At 38.0% G+C, this 11,419-nt stretch overlaps 1 non-coding gene across 1 annotated transcript; it reads left to right on the top strand.

The window, feature by feature from the left end:
- The first annotated feature begins 7,537 nt into the window (after positions 1-7,537).
- LOC114491266 lies at positions 7,538-7,700 on the top strand. The gene has a single exon (XR_003684062.1). It is a non-coding gene; the product is annotated as a U1 spliceosomal RNA (small nuclear RNA).
- Positions 7,701-11,419: the final 3,719 nt, after the last annotated feature.

Genomic DNA, 11,419 nt, shown 5'->3' with positions numbered 1-11,419 from the left:
AAGATACTGGCGTATTCCCCAGCTCTCCTGACTTTTCAACTGGTTGAATTTACATTGTGCACATAATATGTTATTGTGTTAGTTCTTTGTTCTATCGATTAATTCTTCCTAAATAGAGTAATGTACTTGGTCGCTTGAATTAATTAATTTTTAAAGTTTGCAAAAAAAAATCTTGGAGAAACACTGTGTAAATGCAGTCTCAGTACACCCTCATATAAAATTTAACCAGTATTTGGAAATGCACTCAATCAAGGCATCTTGTTCAAGTAATGAAATAATGATTTAATTCTCTAATCATTAGAAAAAATGACTGGCTAACTAATTAAGCAAAACACATCTTTCACATTGCATACTTGATTAAATGGATCTGTTACGCAATCATTTAATGTATTAAACAGTAAATGAAGGGACCAGACTTTCTGGCTAATACTGTCCAAATGGGTGTTAGGCAGGCACAGCCTGTTATTTAATGTGGGTTTGTTTGCAGTAGATACTATTGCCACTTCTCCAGCGTTTCTGCATCCCTTCTTTATTATAGAGTAGCCATCAATCCAGAGAATTAGCCTGAGCTCCAGCTTCAGAAGTGGACTCTTCTTCGGCTTAGCCCACAGGACAATTCCATCTCCCTGCTCACAGTAATTGGTTCCGAAGTGTCACACGACAAGAGTTGTTCCAATCAGAGTGAAGCTCGTGGCATTTATTCAAAGTTTAGGAGAAGAGGAGATATATTTCTTCTGGATGATGCGGTATCTTAAGGTGAGGCCTGGTACTGCTACAGACACTTGGCTGTCGTCAGAAGAGCCCATCTCAGGGTAAAGCTGTTGAAGCACCAGGGTGAGCAGAACTCAGTGAATTATAGATAAACAGATTGGAGTCCTTATCAAACCATATCAGAAACCTAAATATTTTCTGGGCTGCATGTGACAGCACATCCCAGTTTAATCCAGTTTGTGTGGGGTCCTCTCTTGCAAATAAAATTGTCCCAAGAGACCCAACGACTCAACAACACTAAGTCCAAGGACCCTTACTGGTTTCCAGTCTGCTTTCCCTACCTTCCACACACACGCACACACATACACATATGCCCATCAAAGATTTTCTTCCCTTCCAAAGCTGTTTCTAAGTTGTACGTTGGGATAGAGAGAGGATTAGGGTGAGACAAATTCTCCATACTTCCATACCTTAGCTTTGGAAAAGCTTCAGGTATTTGGATGTGGCCGAAATGATTTATTTTAACATTTTATTTTGAAATGGTTATAGACCTATGGGAAGTTGCCAAAGTAGTACATAGAATTCTTTGAATCCTTCCCCCAGCTTCCTATGGTAGTGATGTCTTATATAACTGCAGTATAATATCAAACAAGAAACTTAACAAGATTCAATGTGACAACGAGCAGCATTTATTCATTTTTACCTAGGGAGAAGTTTTGTCATAAACACTTTCTCCTGCCTCTGAGATCATCGTATAGGAAAACCCAAACAAAGTAAGTTATTGCTTGGAAGTTTACAGGATGTTGGTTGACATGAGTCACCCAAGTCATCATTAAAAAAATTGTTACGAGTTTAAAGAAAAGCTCAATTATTCTAATTGTTATTATAGCTGATGCGTTCATTTTGGTAGGCTCAATGCATGATGCAATATAATTATATTTTATTTGGGTTCTATATGCTTCTCATAAAACTTGTAGCTGTGTGACCTTGGACAAGACATTAGCTCTTTTTGCTCTTGGGTTTTACCATCTATAAAGTGGTAATGTAATAATATAATTTTTCAAGATGAAATAAGAAAATGAGTACAAAACAGTTAGTTCAATGCTTAGTACACAGCATGCACTTAATTCCTGAAATCTAGTATTCTTACCAACATCACTCGTCAACATCAGAACCAGATTTTAGACTGTTGATCTTTTGTATTGTTTTTTTGCTCGCTATGTTATTTGTTTCTACTCTGATCTTTATTATTACCTTCCTTTTGCTAAATGTGCCTTAGCTTGTTCTTTTTTTTTCTTTTCCTTGAGGTATAATGTTAGGTTGTTTGCCTGAAATCTTACCCTGATCTACAGCCAGAAAGGGACACTACTAGAAAAGAGAATTACAGATCAATATCCCTGATGAATAAAGATGTAGATCTTCCCAATGAAATGTTAGCAAACCGAATTCAACAAATGTTAAAAGGATCATTTACCATGATCAAGTACGATTCATCTCTGGGATGCAAGAATGGTTCAACATATGTAAATTAATAAATGTGATAGATTAAATTAATAGAATGAAGGAAAAAATCACTTGATTATTTCAAAAATGCCAAAAACCCCAAAACATTTGACAAAATTCAACATCCATTCATGATAAAAACTTTTTTTAAAGATTTTATTTATTTATTTTTAGAGAGGAAAGGGAGGGAGAAAGAGAGAGAGAGAAACATCAGTGTGCGGTTGCTGGGGGTCATGGCCTGCAACCCAGGCATGTGCCCTGACTGGGAATCAAACCTGCGACGCTTTGGTTCACAGCCCGAGCTCAATCCACTGAGCTACGCCAGCCAGGGCTATGATAAAAACTCTTAAGAAATTAGGTATGGAAGGAGTGTACCTTAACATAATAAAGGTTATACAGGACAAACTCACAGCTAACCTTACACTCGATTGTGAAAGATTAAAAACTTTTTTTAAAGATAAAAAACAAGACAAATGTGCTCACCCTCATTACCCCTAGTTAGCATAGTACTGGAAGTCCTAGCCAAAGCAGTCAAGCAAGAAAGAAGAATAAAATACATTGGAATTAAAAAAGAAGTAAAATTGTCTCTATTTGCAGATATGGAAAATTCTAAAAGCTCCACCAAAAAGACCTGTTAAATCTAATCAATGCATTGGATAAATTTCCAATATACAAAATTAACATACAAAGATCAGCGGTGTTTCTGTACACTAGCAAGTATCTGAAAAAGAAATAAATAAAACAACCCCATTAACAATAGTGTAGAAGATAATAAAATACTTAGAAATAAATTTAACCAAGTAGGTTAAAGACATCTACATAGAAAACTGTAAGAAATTGATAATCAAAGAAAATACAAATATATAGAAATATATACTGTGCTTATGGATTAGAAAAATTAATATTGTTAAAACATGACTACTACCCAAAGCTACCTATGAAGTCAGTGCAATCCCTGTCAACATTTCAATGGCAGTTTTCACAGAAACAGAACAAAAAAATCCTAAGATGTATATGGACTAACAAATGACTTCAAATAGGTGAATCAATCCTGAGATAGAAGAACAAAGTGGGAGGCATCATAATGCCTGATTTCAAATTGTATTACAAAGCTATACTAATCAAAACAGTGTGGTACTGGCATAAAAATGGGCATGTGGACCAACAGAGTGGAATTGAGAGCCCAGAGATGAACTCATGCATATATGAAAAATTACTATTTGTCAAAGGAACCAAGCATACTCAATAAAGAAAAGACAGTCTTTTAATAGATGGTGTTGGGAAAATTGGATATTCACATGTAAAAGAATGAAACTAGACCCCTATCTTACCACTCAAAAAAAATTAACTTGAAATAGATTAAAGACTTAAATGTAAAACTGGAAACCATAAGACTCCTAGAAAAAAAACATAGAAAACAAGCTCCTTGATGTGGGTCTTGGCAATGAATTTTTGGTTATGAGACCTAAACCAAAAGCAACAAAACAAAAATCAATTAGTAGAACTACATGAAACTGAAAAGCTTCTGTACAGTAAAAGAAATGATTAATATAATGTAAGGACAACCTATGGAATGGAAAAAATAATTGCAAACCATAGGGCTGATAAAGAGTTAGTATCTAAATTATGTAAAATATTCATACAATCAATAAGAGAGAAAGAAGTATTCCCATTAAAAAATAGGCAAAGGATGCGAGTAGACATTTTTTTTCAGAGTAGATGTATGGTAGCCCTGCAGGACAAAAGCTGCTCCACATCACTAGTCGTTGGGGAAATGTCCATCAAAACCACACTGAGATATCACCTCATACCTGTTAGAATGGCTGTCATGGAAAAGACTACAGATGACAAATGCTGGTGAGGTTGTGGAGAACAGAGAAACTTTGTGCACTCTTGGTGGGAATGTAAACTGGTACAGCCACTATGGAAAACAGTTTAGAGATTTCTCAAAAAATTAAAAGTAGAACTGCTATATGATCTAGCAATTTCACTTGCAGGGATATGTAGGAAAATGAACACACTATGTTGAAGAGATCTGCAATTCCATGGTCACAGCTGCATTATTAACATTGGTCAAGATATGGAAACAACCTGTGTCCATTATGAGGTGGATAAAGAAAATACGATTTACATTTTGCCATATGCACTATATGTCAATTATATATCGATAAAACTGGGGGAGGGGAATCAACAAAAAGCCCCAATTTTTAAAAGCAAGAACTAAAGGTATTTCTTTTATTACATGTTTTAGTATTTACGTGCTTTCTTTTCATATTTGTAGTGCTACTTCTCAACAACCAAATGAAGTAGACCTTATCCTCGTTTTACATCTGAGAATACTGAGAAATGGAGGAGTTATGTAAATTTCCCAAGTTCGTACACCTTTAATGGAAGTGGCAGGGTTTGAACCCGAGTAGTCTGGCCTCAGAACCCACATTCTGAGCTGCCATATTGTCTGGTCTCTAGAGAACAGGAAGCTAGTACGGTGGTATATTCATCTTGAGAATCTTTCAAATATTAAACTATTTTTGAAAAGAAGGGCAGTATTTTATGTGTGTGCATGTGCACATGTGTGTTGGAGCAGGTACATAGAGGCATGTGTTTGTATGATTTTGTGCATATACAACGTTACTCCCTGATTTGGTTAAGGATTTTGTGTTGGTTCCCTAGCGGCATAAAGTTCCTGTCAGGCATTAGTGCATTCTATCTCTCTGCTGTTTACTTTGAGACTTCTCTTGGATCTCTTTACACATTAATGTGCATGCAAATAGCATGCGACAACCGTCACATGCTGGATGCTGCCTCTGAGAAAGGCCATAAGATTATAGTCTTGAAACTGGAATGAGCAGAATCCAAGTTGGTAACACTTTGCTTATCATTATGATCTCTCTCTAAAGTGGATCCTTTTCTTATATTGTTTTTCATTTACTTGAGAGCTTCATTTAAGAACTACTGTACACAAGCAGTTAAAATTGTTACTTTATTCTTTCATGCCTTATTTCTTTCTCATTCTTCTCAAATGTTGTTTTCTGTAAAAACTGATCTGAAATGGAGGTTGGGAAAAACAAATTATTGAGTGTTACAATGTTCTGAAAATCAAAGCCATCTTTGCTAGTATAGAGTAAATAAAATGTGATTCCCGTTATAGAAATATGCTTTTCTTATTTTGCAATAGGTGAATTGAAATGTATTAGCTGATTTATTCCCTGAATAACTTGAAAATCTTATTCTTTTAATACACTATGTGAAATGTCTTAAGGAATTGAACAAAGTTTCAATTTTGATGAGTAAATTTTTTAAGGAAAACATGAACACACGTTAGTTTTCTGCCCTCCCTTACAGAATTCCTGTCTCTTTCTAGATGTTGGAAAAACAAACAAACAAAAAAGATAGCTTATTCCTTTGGAGCATTTAACAATGCTTTGAAGTTGTGTTTTCTCTTTAAGTGATAATTAATGACTTAGTAAGATTTCTGAGACAGAATTTTCTCCACATTCAAAACTTCAGGTCTTATTTTCTACCCTTCTTCTAATTCTCCCTTAAATTATTTCACTGAAGTGTTTGTTTGACTTTTAAAGGTTGGCTTTAGCCCTGACTGGTGTGGCTCAGTTGGTTGGGTATCGTCCCACAAAGCAAATGGTTGCCAGTTTGATTCCTGGTCAGAGCACATACCTCAGCTGAGGGTTTGGTCCCCCAGATTGAGTGCATAAGAGGGCAATGGATTGATGTCTCTCTCCTCTTTTTGTCCTTCCCTTCCCCTCTCTCTAAAAATAAATAAATGAAATCCTTATTTAAAAAGATTGCCTTTAGTTTAAGGATGTACACAATATCACAACAAGAGAGTTGTCAGGGTTGGTGGAGTCATGCAACTTATTCTTTTAACAGACATGTAGAAAAAGAAATTTTGGTGCACATTTCATTGTACACAAAATAAGAGTCCTGATATTTTATGCATTCAGTGAATGTGATGATCACGTTGGCAATCCATAGCAATGGCAGTCCCAGTTGGAGTGACCTTGCATTATAACTGCACTGGCTACAAAGACAGTCTGCTGGCATGGCCTCGGGGAACCTCCCTTGCCCCATGACTGCAAAACCCTGAGGTCCAGTGTTTTCATCAGTGTCACTGTAATTCAATGAAATAAGAAATGAAGGCATGGCCATAAACATCACTTCCATATATATATTCATAGAGCTGACTACAGCAAAAAGAGCTGGATTTTATGCAGTTTTTCATTTGTACCGGAGAGGCCAAAAAACTCATTTTGAACAAAGGTAGAAAGCTAATATGTTAGGAGATTGACAGAGACAGCTAATCTGATCTTTTATTTTGTGTTGATATAAATCACAGATTGCTAATAATAGACTCATCATTTCTTGGTGTAACTTTATCCTCTTTGTGATGTTTTCAGGAACATGCTCTTCTTCACTTGATTTCCCAGTGTACTCTTGGTTCAGGGACTTAATCGCACAATATTAGTCATTAATTTAGTAAGAATTAATGTAAGCAATCTTGATATTTTCTCCTAGTTCCTGAAGCAATGCACAAAATTTCTCCTCTTTTTTAAATGGAAGATATAGGTATTGAATTGAACAACTCACCTGGATAATGTGACATGACGGTTAATCAATAAGAATTTTTTAAAGGGTTTAAAAACTAGTCAATAAAGACTTTTAAAAATAAGGATTTTCTTGACGATATTTTCATTAGATGTAATTTTTTCTTTTTTTCTGGTAATAGTTGGAATATTCAGACTAATGCAGAAATACATACATGCAGATTTAAACAATTATGAAGGTTTAGACAACCTTTGAGTGCTTACGTAGACCAGAGTATGCTAGCGCTGGGCTGTCTACTGGGACCACAAAGTAAGAAAACGTTACTCCTCTGGAGGAGTTGGGGAGAGGGCAAGATGGAGAGACAGATGTTTGAACAATTAAATTAATGACTAGATATATCAAATTGTATGTGAACACAGAGGAATGAACCGTTTATCCAGGTTGGATAATTGGGAAGGATAAAGAAGAAACACCACTCAGAAAAGCACAGAAGCGTGAATGCTCACGCCGATGACCTGAAAACGGAGAGCAGTCCAGTGCGCTAGGCAAACTGTGGAGAACAGCAGTAGGAGAGGATCAAGTGCTGCCCCATTGGAACACTGGGTGCCAGGTTGAGAGGCCTTTGCTTTATTGGGAAGGGTAAGATATAGAGAGAAGAGTGGTTGAGAGACTTGATCACTGACGGTTTCTCTCCTACTGAGTAGATTAATGAATTGGTTTCGATAAAAATACTGAATCTGATTGACAGACATGTCTACTGGACATACTACCTGGCGGGGGAGACACCGCGATCACGAAGGAGGTTTTCCCAGGGCAAGGCTCACCCACTGCGCTCCGGTTGTGCCGATCCCTGCGATTTCCCCAAACGTGGGCAGCTCAACTGCATGATTTGTAGTAGTGGCGGACTGTGTTTGTGCTCTCCCCTGAAAAAAGTTAAAAAAAATCTACTTGATGTTGAATGTTTATTGGAAAAAGTTTTCATTAAACCTTACATTAGACTACAAGGGTTTGCACCCCTCCCCCTGACTAATAATGTGCTTTTACTTCCAAGCAGATAATGGTTTATTTAAAAAATACTCTCAAATGTGTTTCTCCTGGCTGACTAATTTTGTGACATTTGTACACAAAAAGTAAAATAAAATGAAGACAATATTGTTTGGCTTCAATAAAATGTTTTTTACTCATTAGATTTTGACAGAAAATTGAAGTGGACTATCCAACAATTATATATAAAATTGATATTTTCATGGAATAAAATTACTCTTTATCAAGAACTGTTATGCTCTTAAGGCAAATAAACATATGTTGCAAAGCCATAACTTTTTACTAAAGAGAATGTGAGAAATGCTGGTTTTTCCCTGATGATGTTATCTAGAATTTTAGTTATGTCATTAAAAGAAGATTAGCCATGATTATAAATATCAAAGCATTTAGAGCAAGATAAATTGGAGTTTCCAAAAAGATATTCAAAGGCTGTTGTGTGCACGTGCAGAGCTTAAGAGGCAAATTTACTTAAATACTTACAGTGGTAAGCAATCCTAACATGAATATAAGTTTCCATCCTACAAACATCACTATTTTTGTAAAGTTTGGAACAAGATGAAATAAACTTTAAGACATGGGGATAAATGGTGGTGGAAGGACCCTTGACTTCGTATGGTAAACATAACATAATATACAAATAATGTATTCTAGAATTGTACACTTGAAACCTATGTAATTTTATTAACCAATGTCACCCAATACATTCAACAAAAGTTTTAAAAATCTATGTGTTTTGTGCTAGGGGGAAAAAGACATGAACATTTTCAGTACAACAGTCAAATCCTCTCTAGATAAAGAAAAAATAGGGAAAAGAAAAAGGTTGGATATATCAGAACAAAACAAACCAAAGGCCACAAAGACCTAGACGTGTGCAGAAGGAAAGCCGCCAGCATCCTTTGGCAGCTGCGTGCCGTGTTTGGTGGGTGAGAAGCTCTGGCAGGAAATGTAGACCTTTGCCCATGAGCTTGCCTGGTGCACTGAGCACAGACTACCTGCATGGAGAGTCCAGTGGGATTTATGCTGCCGTGTCAAATGCCACACCTCACAGGCCTAACAAGTAAGTGCAAACCTTGTGCATATGCAAAAACATTCCCACGCAGAAACTGCCGCCTGCCTCCTGGGTATTTCTTAGTTTGTGTGGTGGGGTGGAACCCTCCTACGCAGAACCCTGCTGTCAACCCACACCTGGAGTCAGCCTCTCAACAACAATCTGAGTGCTCTCTCTGCTCCAGGTATTGAGGGAGAAGCTGTGAACAGCACACACGAGACTCCCACTCACAGATAACTTGTAAGATAGATATTGGTGAAGAAGTTCAGAACGAAATAAGATAATAGCAGATTATGATCATTGCTCTGCAGAAAATCAATGAGGTGATGCCTAAGACGGTAATTGGGGCAGAGGCCTACTTTAGGGAAGGGAAGAAAAAGGGTCCATAAAAAGTGACAGTTGAGTCAAAGACCTAAAAATGAATGAAACTGGGGAAAGAATTCAAGGGGAGGGCAAAACCCCGGAAGGAGGAAGGACCTTTCATTTTTTTCCAACAGATATATTATTGCACATCTCTTAAACACTGAGCTCAGTGCCAAATATAAAAAGTCATATACTTGATGCAACAAGGCATTTTGGAGAAGGAGGGGAGAGACATGTAAATGCTATTACTTATGTTGCAGGTAAATAATTGGTGAATTAAAGGGTGACATTTGGATTGAGGGATTCGGGAAAATAATACATTTTATTTGGGTTGAGGGGAGATGAGAGAGAGAAGAAAGGCAGCTCTCCAGGAAGGAGCTGAAAGTATTGGTGTGCTACCCACGGATGCTGTTAGCTTGAAGCAGCCAGCAAGCAGTCAAGGTGTATGATTGTCTTCTGTGTCTTCATTACAAACATGAAGATGCCACATAAGGACCTGTTGTACATTCAAATTACCGAAGGTACTCTTGACAACAAGTACTAATCAGAGCTTGCCCTGGATTCACCATTTCTGGGAGACTTTTGCTCAGATACATCTTGGTAGAATTTCTAGGCCATGAAAACCTAAGTAAAATGACAGCAAGACTTAATAGCTTTTGTTCAGTAATTTCCACAGGAAATAGCTGATCCACCGAGAACCCTTTATCTTGGCCATGTTCTGGGATGGCACCGATGGCCCTTTTATTTCAAATTAGCTTCCCTGGCTCATATGTCATTTGAGAGAGCTTGACCTTTGAGAATCGGATGAAATTGGTCAGAACGCTATCCCAATGGTGGTGGAAGTCTAAGAAAATGAGCATCCCACAGGCCTCCCAGGGAGAAGTGTGGCTCACATTTTCCTGATCTTTTCTTTTTTGTCTCAACAGCTCTGATTTTGCTGAAGAAATTCAGGAAATGGCTCGTTTAGTCATTTCAAGAATTCTAATCCTTTTGCTCCTCTAGTTGTTCCCAACGAGGAACATCGAGCACACAGGCGTTTGTGCGAGCCGCTGACTTTACTGAAGACTTGGGTCATAGAAAGGGAGGTGACCCCCTTCGGCTTTACACTTTACAGCTTGACTATGTGCCTTTCTGTTTCTGTGGGGTGTATTGGGCATTTCCATGAACTCATACCCTAAGCTTCTGCCCTATTTATTGTCTCTCTTTTCTTCTTCCCTTTTTATTTCTCCCATGGACTCCAACAAAATGCTGCAAAAATGCTTGCCAATGCTTACTCCTTCATTCAAGGCTTGGCACTCCCAGAATGGGTGGCTGCTGGTCCGGTGGGACTCCAAAGGCTTGCCTGCTCCAGAGCCTTTCCACCGCTGGTGGAGCAGCAGTGTCTGCAGTCCTCTCTGTCACAGCCAGGCTTTTGTCTTCCTCATGACCTCCGGAAGGGCCTTGTTAATCTGAGTCTGCTGCCTGAAAGAAAGAAAACTTATAACCGATTGCCATGCCCATCAGGCGTTAAATGATTTTTTTAAAGGGCAAAGTAGTTCTCTGGATTGGTTGGAGACTGGGGACAGGCAAGAGGGAGAGAAGAAAAAGTCACACGACTCCAGCATGGAAGGCAGCGTGATTCACCGTGGGTCAGTCCTGGCAACTGGAGCGAGAAGGTGTTCGGGTAGAGGACGTGGGGCCCATCCAGGCATAGAGTGGGAACAGGGACCCAAAGGATAGGTTTGTGCAAGAGTGTGGCACATACAGCACAGGAGACAAGTTTATTGGCTTGCCAATGTTGCTTAAGGCTGACTCTTACCTCATAACCCAGACAGATTCCGTGACCATGTCTGACATGAGAGGAGTTTTGCAGACAGATTTCCCTGTCATTTTGGATAACCCTATACTGTCGCTACAGGCAAGAATCTGTACCAAATATACAGTTTACTGCCTTGCTTTTCATTTGTTCTTAAGGATTTTTGCAATCAAGATAATCTATAGGATTCCCCCACCCCCCAAAGAACTCAGTAGATAACCTTACCTCCTTGTTATTGATTTACTTAAAATTGTTGTTTTAGTAGAGGGAGGTTAGTCATTAGTCTTTTCAAATACAGCAAAAAACATAATTAAAAATTCAAGGGGTCCAAACTGGGGGAATACAAATTATTTGGTGTTTCGTTTATCTTCTGAACATTTAGCAATTCTCTTTCT

Source organism: Phyllostomus discolor, chromosome 2 (assembly GCF_004126475.2).
Source record: "Phyllostomus discolor isolate MPI-MPIP mPhyDis1 chromosome 2, mPhyDis1.pri.v3, whole genome shotgun sequence".
Taxonomy (NCBI): Eukaryota; Metazoa; Chordata; class Mammalia; order Chiroptera; family Phyllostomidae; genus Phyllostomus; species Phyllostomus discolor.
Note: the sequence above shows the minus strand (reverse complement) of the source record. Positions and strands in the feature narration are given on the sequence as shown.